The sequence below is a fragment of the Heterocephalus glaber genome, unplaced genomic scaffold, assembly GCF_053883595.1.
Source record: "Heterocephalus glaber isolate CG9 unplaced genomic scaffold, H.glaber_assembly_v1.0 deba00001550, whole genome shotgun sequence".
Classification (NCBI taxonomy): domain Eukaryota; kingdom Metazoa; phylum Chordata; class Mammalia; order Rodentia; family Bathyergidae; genus Heterocephalus; species Heterocephalus glaber.
The window spans coordinates 18,475,125-18,487,065 of NW_028258343.1; the positions used below are offsets into that span (position 1 = coordinate 18,475,125).

Below are 11,941 nucleotides of genomic sequence, written 5' to 3' on the forward strand. Positions count from 1 at the left end.
CTGTGTTTGCAGTAATTTGTAAGAAGGGACGGAGAACCAATACAGCTTTAATTTGAACTGTGAAGAATACAGCTCCTCATGTGCCCTGAGGTGGACACTCTAAGAATTATTTAACCCCTGATGTAAGGAAGTTTACAATCAGGATGAAAAGAACAAACAAAATTAAACAATATCATATGACAATTAAGAACTTATTAAGATAGTTCATGTTGAACTGCCAAATAAAGGAGACAGGAATACATTTTCTAATTACACCAAATAGAGTCCTTGGGTCCTAGGAAGAGGTTATGACAGACGTAGTCAGAGTCAAGACCCACAGTTCCAGCAGCTTCTTTGGATACAGCTCGCTCTGGCAGAGATGGGGAGTAACACAATGGAAATAGGCAACATATCACCTGTAAGGAATGATTAACTTACCTGGGTTTCAGTAGAATGACAATGCCATTCTTCGAAGGATCAGTCAGCACATGACCCAACAAATACATGACTTTGTCTCGCTACTTTTTCTAAACCCTCATTCCCTCAGCTATAATACAGGGAAAAACTCAGGGTGTCTTCCTCATTAGGTTGTTCTAGGAATCAAATGACAAAAAGGAAGTGCTTGGCACATGTAATAACCTGATAAATTTTCACTGTTATTGTCACCAATAGGACTCGTTTTACATTCTCCAAGGGATGCACCATTCCTGGAGGTTGTGCAATGCCAGGTCTATGCATGGAGTGGACAGAGCAAGCTCCTATTCCATCTCCTGCTCCAAAAGGCCATTTAATATGCTGTCCTTGAATGGAAAACATATCGGATGCTAAACCGGCAGTAGAGACTACTCTTGATCCTGGCCAAAAGCAGAGAAGCTACGCAAATGGGACTTCCAGTGTTTGCAGCAAGGGCCTGCAGTTCAGTGAGAGAACTCCTTTTCTCCAAGGCCTTGGCCAGCTCTGAGGCAGGCTATGAGTTTCAGCCTCTCACCCAGCATCACACCACTCGAAGGCCCATTTATCACCTGCTTCCTCACTGGCGTTGTCGGCACTTTGCTAACAGTGAAGATTCTCTGGGTAGATCTGGAAAAGGCCTGTCCACGGGCCTTCCTCCAGACCCAAAGCAAAGACTTGCCATGCAGTAAATCCTCCTGAGGTGGTTTTGTCTTGTGCTTTTGTTCTTCAATGATTAGGTCAGCATCTCATGAGGATGGGGAGAAGGACAAGAGAGAAATGGATATTACTCAAAATTCTAACCTCTATTGTGTGTCTTTCAAAATATTTTGATTATGGTTTCAGAATTGAATCCTACCTTCTCTAGCTTCTGAGGAATTTCCCTAAGCCAGTTAGTGTGATCCAACCTTTTACTTTTTTGTTAAATATATCTGTGAGCTATCACTGACACATTCTTTCCTTCTTTTCTTTCAAGAGTCATCTTCAGCAATGTTTTGTGTTGGCAAGTCTCTCCACCATAATCAATGGCTGTGATCAATAATAACAATGTTAAGCTGAGGAGGTCCCACTGATTTGTACTTCTGTGAGCTACCATGGGAAAAACACACAACACTTCCATTGTACCAAAAAGTCAAGTTTAGCATACATTGTATCTGGTGAGTTGGTGGAATTTACAATCTTCCTGTTTCCAGCACCATCCTGGAACATAAGCCCCAGGAATTTACTGAAAGAGTCACATATGGTCAAATATTGCACACATAACTGGCATCTTGATATATCAGGGTCTCAGTGTATTTTCACACAGACAGTTGGCATCTGGCTTGAATGTTGAAAAGTATGGAGGGAAGCGGAGATGCCAATAGGAAATCAAAAGAAACAAGGAGCATGGAGAATGGTCTTTCTCCCAACCAAAAGCAGCATGGAAATGTTGCAGCCCCATCAGATGATCAGCTGTCCAGCGCTGAAAACTCAGTGTGCCTTCAGAGTACTTTTACCTAAAATTAATCCAGAATGTTGTTTCCTTAACATAAATGAAAAGACCTGAACAACAGAGTTGGTTTATTTTGAGAACTGAAGCCCCTAGAAGGACGATGTGGTGGAAGAGGCTTGCATTCCAGCTCTGTAAGTTACCAGCTATTTGTCCTCGGGCAAGCTGCGTAACCTCTCTACACACTGGTCTGCTCATCTATAAAATGGGAACAGACACTTTTGTTGCTTTACTGCATTTGGCACGTAGAATTTCAGGATAAGATAAGGTCATTATATAGTCTTATAAAATACCGAATATTGTCAGCTTCATTGAGCCATTTTGTAAGTGTAGTATACAGATTATCACCAATTTCAAAACCATGATTATTAACTGTAGCAAATTTTTTTTGTCTGCCTACGAGCACACATTCTGGAAACTGTCTTCTCAGCTAAATCTCTCCTGTTCCCCAGCCCAAAGTTCATCAGTAAAGTAGGAGCCACTGTGTTAGGTTAGCATGAGTCTGGCCTGGCTACAGATGATTGGAACAATATTCCAAGGGCTTAGCTATATTTCTGTTCTCAGGATATGTGTTGTATTGTTACAGTTTACATCTAAATGTCCACTGCAGCCTCGTGAGCTCATAGATGGGTTTGGGGAGGTGACTGGATCATGGGGATGGGATACTCATCAGTGAATTGTCCATCCATGAGTTTATAGCTAAGTGTGATGTTGGGAGGTGAAGCCTGGTTGGAGGAGGTGGGTCCCTGGGGGCCTTGGCTGGAAGGGTCTGTCTCTCTCCTCCTCCCTTGATCCCTCTCTGTTTCCTGATGCCATGCTGTAAGCTGTTTCTTCTCTAGGATGCCCCTCTGCCATGTCTCCCTGCCTTGGGGCCAGTGGACTATGGGCTGAAACTTCTATAAACTGTGAGCCAAACTAAACCTTTCCTCCTTAGCGTTGTGGGTGTTGGGTATTGTGTCCCAGTACTGGGAGAGTAACTAAGCCATGTACCGACAGAACCATACAGCAGATTCCATGTAGCACATCTTCTTGCTCAAGCTTATTCAAGATGGGTTTCTGTCACCTGCATCAAAGATTTCTAAAACAACAATGAGCTACGAATGAAATGAAACGGACAGAATAACATTTTTGAACAGAAAATAACAGAAAGGAAATGAGTGCCTAAATGACAATGCTTTCGAGCTGTTAAAATCTCAGCATTGTGACCAACTCACAGCAGCAGGTAATTCACAGTCCCAGAGTGTGCTGTGATGTGCATCTATAAAACTGGATTGGTTTGAGATGCTCACCACACCACACGAGATACAAACATGATCCTGTCTCTAATTTCACAAAACATAAAGAAAGCCAACTCAAGAATCTCCTCCTGGCTGGGTCCTCCGCCTGCATCATCTGAGAAGGGCAGGAGGCACGGGTCAGCCCAGAGGGGAGTCACCTGACTTTCCTGAGAGCCCGAGGCCTCAGCGGACGGCAGCGGGCTGCAGGGTCACCTCGGTGCTCCGGTCCCTCTTCCAGACCGCGTGCTCCTGCAAACCGAGAGCATCGCGACCCCTGAGCCCCGTGGCTCCCAGCAGAGGCTCCGCCTCGTTTTCCATCCCTCCCGGCTGCAGGTACCCTTCAGAAGTGAACGTTCTTGAGTCAACACGTTCAAGAATGCAAACCTATCCCTTGTCCTTCCCCTCAAAATATTCTTCCAAAATAAGACACTCACCATATAGTGAAGTCTTAACCAAAATGTTTATACTTCAGGGCCCTTTCTCAATTATTCCAGCTTCAAGAGCAAAGCAATGTTAACTGAAATTACAATGGACAATATTCACAGACGTCCCTTGAAGTAACTAACTTTAAGCCAGGCATGGTGGTGCATGCCTGTCATCACAGCACTCAGGAGGCTGAGGCAGGAGGGTCAGAATGAATTGGAGGCCAGCCTGGGGTACAAGCACCACTGTGCCTCAAAAAGCAAAAATTTAAAAAGAAAGAAGAAAGGGAAGGAGGGAAAGAAGGAAGGAAGGACTTTAAAATTTCAATTTAAAAATTTAATTTAGTTAAGAGGCAAGGAAACTTCATAGATTTAGCACTGTAAACAGGCTCTTGAGAATAACTTCATAAACAGAAATTATAAATAGAATAAAATCTCCAGTGTCAGCCTCTGACAAAATCACACAATATTATAACTCAAACAAATGAAGGGAAAGATGATGTCATATGAAAAACTTTCATAAGTGTTTCAAAAAGTTCTTCTAGGGATGAAAATTACACTAACATTGACTAAATATGCAAAGACTTAAAGTAAAATTATCTCATGAAATGTAAGATAATGAGAAAAAGTATTTCTATATCAATATATTATTTTATATAAAATGTTATACAGAGGCAACTAGCTAACCACAATCCTCTTTCCTGTTATCTATCTTTTGTTTTGCTCTTTAATTTATTTATACTTTGGGTTACCCACATGAGAGAAAACATGCAATATCTGAGCCCAAGCGTCTGATGACTTCACTTAACATTATGGTCTCAAGGTCTAAATGGGGCTGAATGTCGAGAAACACATAGGTTTATTTTTAATTCAACAGGGATCTATAGAAGCAAGACCAGCAAACAGCTTTGCTGACCAAAGGCATGGAGGAAATTGGGGAAACTTTCCTGAATTCAAAACACAGCACATTAAAGGCAGTATACAATTCTACCTACATACTTTACATTCCTGAAAGACAGCCAAGAAGTAGGAAGCCAACTGACTGAGTTAAGGATCCACCAAATCACCGGGAGATGGAAAAGGAACCTAAAACCACTGCTGCTCACTGTGTGTTTCTACCAACTGTGGCCGGCACAGAGCCGGGGCTCAATATGTACGTGTGGTGTCAATGTTGGACAGCTACTTTTTCTAGAATGATCGATAATTTCTTACCTGTTTCTTTTTTTAAAAATCCCTAAAATACTGAAACATGAAAAAATCACAATGGTGTAGGTGTCTGTTTATCTGAGCCCATTTGACCAATGGGGAAACTGATTCTTTGGTGGGGAGGGGGATACTTGGGTTTGAACCCAGTGCCTTCACACTGAGCTCTATCGCCAACCCATTTTATTTATTTTTTATTTTGAGATAATGTCTCACCAAATCACTAAATTTCCCAGGATGGACTTGAATTTGTGATCCTCCCGCTTCAGCCTCCCAGAGTGCTGGGCTACAAGCCTGTGCCACCAGCAATCCCTAGAGACTGGCTCATTGATATTAATGTTCCTTAGTAGGCATCTATTAGTTATACTGTTCTCCAACTCAGGATGGCTCCCTCCCCTCCTTCAAGCTTCACTTCACAGATCCATGACAAGAAAGGAAAGAAAGGAAGTGAATGCAACCCTGTGAGGGGGGAAACACAAGGAACTGTTGCTGGGAAGAGATACTCATGAGGGGGGGATTGTAAGTGTAACCTACAAGGAGTGATTCAAAGTACCTCTTAAAAATTCAGGCTACCATTCAGCAATGCACACATATCTAACACAACATATTGTGTGCATAATAAATATATACAATTTTTATTTGTCAATGAAAAATAACTTTTAAAATACTGTGTAAAAATTTTAATACGAATTGAAAATCAGCATTCAAAATTCATAGTTTTTCACCCGGGGATTTAGCTCAGTGGCACCATGCTTGCCTTGCAAGCGGAAATTCCTGAGTTCAATCCTTGGTACCAAAAAAAAAAAATCATAGGTTTTCTGTACACCAATAATGAACTAGCTGAGGAAGAAATCAAGAGGTCAATTCCACTCACAATAGTTTCCAAAAAATAAAATAAAATACCAAAGGGTCAACCTAACCAAGAGGCAAAAGACCTCTACAAAGAAAATTAAAGAGACCTGAAGAAAGAAATTTCCTGACACCAGAAAATAGAAAGACTGCCCATGTTCATGGATTGGCAGAATCAAGGTTGTTAAAGTGGCCATATTACCAAAAGCAATCTACAGATTCAGTGCTATCCCATCAAAATTCTAATGATATTCTTTACCAAACTAGGAAAAAAGGCGGTAATTCTTATGAAAACACAAAAGACCTGGAAAGCCAAAGCAGCCTGAGCAGAAAAAGCACAGCTGGAGGCATCACAATACCTGATTTCAAATTATTCTACAAAGCCATAGTAACAAAAGCAGCATGGTCGTGGTGCAAAAATAAAAACATAGACCCAAGGAATAGAAAACAGGACACAGGGTTGGGGACTTAGCTCAGTGGTTCCGGCGCCTGCCATGCAAGCACCAAGTCCGAGTTCGATCCCCGGTACCAAAAAAAAAAAAGAAAGAAAAATTAGAAAAGAAAACAGGACACAGAAACAAACCCACACAACTACTGCCATCAATTCTGTACAAAGGAGCCAAAAATGTACTTTGGGGAAAACAAATCACACTGGGAAAACTGGATATTCATATGTAGAAAACTAAAACTAAATCCTTATCTCCCACCCTATGCAAAAATCAAATCAAAATAGCTCAAACACCTAGGTATGAGACATAAAACTTTAAACACAGCAAGAGAAGCAACCAACAGAGAGAAGAGACAGCCTACAGAATGGGAGAAAATATTTACCAGCTACTTCTCTGACAGAGAATTAATATTTACAGTATATAAAGACCTTTGAAAACACAACAGGGCTGGGGATTTGGCTCAGTGGTTCTGCAGCCTGCCTCGAAATCACAAGGTCCTGAGTTCAATCCCGGCTCCAAAACAAACAAACACAACAAAATCAAATAGCCCAATTAATAAATGGCCAAATGAATTGAACAGACACTGCTAAAAAGTATCAATGACTAATAAGTACATGAAAAATGTTTATCTTCCGCCAATAGGATAATGCAAATCAAAACTACACTGAGATTCCGTCAGAAATGTTATCACTGAAAATACAAAAAGCAAGCTGGGCATGGTGGCACACTCAGGAGCCTGAGGCAGGAGGATCACTTGAGTTCGAGGCCAGCCTGGGCGCCATAGTGAGTTCGAGGCCAGCCTGCACTAGAAAGTGAGTCTCAAAATTAATTAATTAATTTTTAAAAATAAATCTCGGCAAGGATATGGGGAAAAGGAAACCCTTCTGAACTCCTGGTGTAAATTATATAATCACTATAAAAATTTTTAAAAGTTTCCTCCACAGAAACTAAAAACAGAACTACCATATGATCAGCTATAGCACCCCCTGGTATATATGAAGTCAGCATACTATAGAGGAATCCCTGCAAACCCATGTTTATTAACTCTCATTCGCCAAGATATGAAACTAGTCTAGGTGCCCCTTAGCAGGTGAGCAGATGTATATACAATAGAGTATTATTCAGTCATAAAGAAGAATAACAATGACATCATTTCCAGGAAAATGGATGGATGTGGAAATCGTGTTAAGCAAAATAAGCCAGACTCAGAAAGACAAGTATCACACATTATCCCTAATGTGTGGAATCTAAAAAGATGACATTGGCCCGGGGATGTAGCTCAGTGGCGCCATGCCTGCCTGGCAAGTCCAAGGTCCTGAGTTCAACCCCCGGTAAAGACAAAAAAAAAAGCAAGATCGTCAATTTAATTCCCGGTACCAGAAAAAAAAGTGGTGAGGGGGAAGAAAACATGGAAGTAGAAGGGAGATTGTTACTGGGTAAGAGGGAAGGAATAAGGGGGGAAGCAGTGTAATGTGGAGATGGAGAAAAGTTATTAATTTATCACTGAGAGATCAGGACATGGACATGAATTTATTGAAGTAAAAATGTGTCCACTACACTCTGTTAAATGAAACAGCAAGTTACAAAACTGTATATATGGTATTGCCAATTTTTTATATTCAAAAATGAATTAACATAACGGCTGGGGATTTAGCTCAGTGGTTCCGCTGCCTGCCTCGCAAGGGCAAGGTCCCAAGTTCAATTCCCAGTACCAAAAAAAAGAATTAACATAGAGAGATATCAAAAATCATCTAAAATGGAGTTCATTTAATTGTTTTAATCTGTATCTGGGGTAAGATGCTGAACATGTGTTTCTTTTTGTTCAAGAGTATTTTTTGACTTGTGGCATTATGAAATGCATCTAAGCAGAGGAAATTATGAGTTGCTATAAGTATGTGTTATGTTAATTAGCGTTATTTTAGTAATGATTTCTCAGGCTATCGCAAAATATAATGTTGTACACTTATATATTATTTTATTTGTCAGTTATACTCAATAAAATTCAAAAAATAAATTTTTTTTGGTACCAGGGATCAAACTCAGGACCTTGCGCTTGCAAGGCATGTAACACCACTGAGCTAAATCCCCAGCTCCAAAAAAATTTTTTTTTAATTCTTATTTTTATTAGTACATAATTATTACATTCATCATGGGGAGTTGGTACATGTACATAACACATCTTAATTCTTTCCACATACCTTCTCCTTGCCCCAATTCTTTTACTATAACTTTTTTTTTCTTAAATTCTTTTATTGGTACATTGTAGGTACACAACACAATTACATTTCTCATTGGGAATTGAACCTTTACATAAAGCATCTTGGGTCTTATTTTGTTCCCCATTCCTAGCCCTCCCTTCACCCCCTCCACCCTTCCTTATTTACAAAGATTTTATTTTCATTTTTTCCATTTCTCAGCATTTTTCCTTTCCCTTCTTTCCTTTCCCCTGCCCCTGCCCCTCCCACTACCCCTACCCCTTTGGACCTTTTCTTCCTATTTTGCATTATCGATTATTCATTCTAATCATTGGTACATTTTAGGTATACAATATAATGACATTCATCATTGGAAATTTGCACCTTTACATAGTCTCTCTTGGTTCTTATTTTTCACCCTTGCCCAGCCCTCCCTTCAGCCCCTCCAGTCCTCCCTATTTACAAAGATTTTGTTCCTATTTTTCCATTTTCTCATATTAATCCCATTCCCTTCTATCCTTTCCCCTAGCCCTCCCACTTCCTTCCCCTTTGCCCCTTTTCTTCCTATTTCACATGACCTATTATACATTTTAGAAAATAAGAAGCTTCGACATTTATGAAAACAAAAATAAGCACTGCTCATTCTGGAACAAGCCCCTAATTGAAAGACAAAGACCTCTAAGAGGACTGACTACACATGGTGTATAGAGAATCATTCTTCACATTTTAAATAGCACTTGGGACAAAGAGAAGATGATTTCTAAAGAAGATGGGGGAAAGGGACAAAGGGGAAGGGGAAGTGGGAGGGGTAGGGAAAAGGAAAGAAGAAATGGAATTAATATGAGAAAATGAAAAATGGAAACAAAGTCTTTGTAAATAGGGAGGGATGGAGGGGTTGAAGGGAGGGCAGGGGAAGGGGGAAAAAGTAAGAACCAAGAAAAAAAATAAGAACCAAGATAGATTATGTAAAGGTATAAATTCCCAATGATGAATGTCATTATATTTATACCTAAAATGTACCAATAAAATTAACAAAAAAAAAGATGATGGGGGAATTTGGATGAATAGGACTGGCAGAAGGTATTAATAAAAAATATATATACATATATATATTCATGAATATACATGCATAATCCAGAATATATAAAGGATTCAAAAAATAAAACCCCCAAAATAAAACACCCAATCAAGGATCGGGGATTTAGCTCAGTGGTTCTGCTGCCTTCCTTGAAAGCAAAAGGTCCCGAGTTCAATCCCTATTACTCCCCCCCAAAAAAATTGCTGTTATTAGTATTTTCTCTGTCGATGATCATTTTATCTTCATATAAAAATTTTACTTCTACCTTGCCAATCCTATGCTAATTGTTTCTTTTTATTCCAAGACTATTTTGGGTTAGGCCTATGTTTCAAAGTCTAATGGACAGATGGAGAGTAGGCATATCTGCCCTTGTTCCCCACCTTAGGGAGAAAGCATTGTATCATCTCCATTCATAGAAGGCATTCTCACTGGAAGTATGGAGTACATGTCTTTAATCTGTTGAGAAAGTTCTGTTCTACTTCTAGTCTCCTCATAGCTTTTACCATGAACAGCTGTAGAATTTAGTCCAATACTTTTTCTCCAACCAGTGACAGGATCATATGACTTTTTCCTTTCCTCTGTTAAAATGATGACTTTTGGGGGTGGATCTTCCAATGCTGAACCAACACTGCCATCCCTATAACAAAACCACTTTCTACATACTGCCAGATCTGACTTCTAATAGTTTGTTTTGTTAAACAAATTTCTATCTATGTTCATACTTTTTTCTTCTATTATCTTTATCTAGTTTTATTATTAGCACAATGTTGATTTCCTAAAATGAGGGGAGAAGTGTTCCTTTCTTTCTGCTTTAAATGTTTGATACAATTTATCAGTTAAAATGTTTATGAGCCTGCTGTTGTCATATAGGTAGGTTTTCAAGCTAGGAATACACTTTCTTTAATAGGTGCTATTCAAGTTTTATATTTCCTCCAGAGTCAGTTTCATTAATTTATCTTCCAAGGTACTTCTTAGAAGTTGTCAAATTTATTTCAAAAAAGAGTTTTGTAATATGCTTTCTATATCCTTTTAAATTCTGTAAAATCTGTGGTAATGTCCTCTAAATTTTGATATTGTAATTAAAACAATGTATAATTGATATTGTGTAATAGGAAGAAAAGTTCTAAAGGAGCAGGGGAAGTGGGAGGGGTGGGGAAAGGAAAGAAGGAAAAAGAAAAAATATGAGAAAAGGAAAAAAATGGAAACAAAGTCTTTGCAAATAGGGAAGGGTGGAGCGGGGTGAAGGGAGGGCAGGGGAAGGGGAAAAAAATAAGAACCAAAATACATCATGTGAAGGTACAAGATCCCAATTATGAATGTAAATGTATTTTATACCTAAAATGTACCAATAAACTTAATGGGAAAAAAACACTCAATCAAAAAAATGACAACTGAAGTGACTAGACACTTCTCAGAAGATGTATAAATGGCCAATAAATAGATGAAAAAATGTTCAACAACTGTGGACATTAGAGAAATGCAAATTAAAATTACATTGAGATTCCATCTTATTACAGAAACAATGGCTATCATCAGGAAATCAAAAAATAACAAATGCTGGCAAAGCTGCAAGGATAAAGAACACTTCTTCACTGCTGGTAGCAATGTAGACTATTACATTGGAAATCAATATGGAGATTCCTCAAAAAAGCTAAAGCTAGAAATTCCATACACTCAGCTATTCCCCTTGTAGGTATTGTCCTAGAAGAGTTAAAGACATCATATTACAGTGATCCATGCATAGCTATGTTTATAGCAGCACAATTCATAATAGCTAAATCTTGGAAGTGGCCTACAAGTCCATCAAAAGATGAATGGATAAAGAAAAGGTATTTTTACACAATAGAGGACTACTCTGCTATAAGGAAAGATAAATTTGAGTCACTTGTAAGAAAACAGGTGAACCTTGAGAACATAATATTAAGTGAGATAAATCAGACACATAAGCTTAAACATTGCATGGTTGCTCTTATTTGAGAAACCCAATGTATAAATGAATTAAAAAGCAAAATAAAAGATAGATAATAAACCACAGGGGGAGAGAACTTTTGCAAATGGGAAAAGGAACAAGAGATGGAGGTGGGAAGGAGACATAAAAAGAATTAAAGAATGAAGATGTGTGATGTCCATGTACCAACTCCCTACAATGAATTTAATCATTATGGACTGCAAATATGGACTAATAAAAAAATGTTTAAATACCTGTCCTGAGGTTGAGTTGTACCTGACCAAGGAAACGGCAGTGGTGAAGACACAGAGCAGACTAAAGATGAGAAGACCAAACACCAAACACCAGCAGTTACTGCCAACTGGAGCTTCACAGACGGGAGTGGTCAGAGGAAAAAACCAAGCACTTGGCCCTTGCAGGTCTCCCGGAGGGTGGGCCTGCTGAGTCTGGAGATGTGACCATCCGGAAGGACAGTGGGAAAACTCCAGACCAGACCACACACCCTTCCACTTAGTGTTCTGGAAGAAATTCTGACAAATTCTTCAGGTCATTAAAATCCAGGGAAAATTTCAGGGAAATTATCCTACCCAGTACTTTGTGAA

At 39.2% G+C, this 11,941-nt stretch overlaps 1 non-coding gene across 1 annotated transcript; it reads right to left on the minus strand.

The window, feature by feature from the left end:
• Positions 1 to 670: 670 nt before the first annotated feature.
• Positions 671 to 856, minus strand: LOC147824258 (U2 spliceosomal RNA). The gene has a single exon (XR_015442654.1). It is a non-coding gene; the product is annotated as a U2 spliceosomal RNA (small nuclear RNA).
• Positions 857 to 11,941: the final 11,085 nt, after the last annotated feature.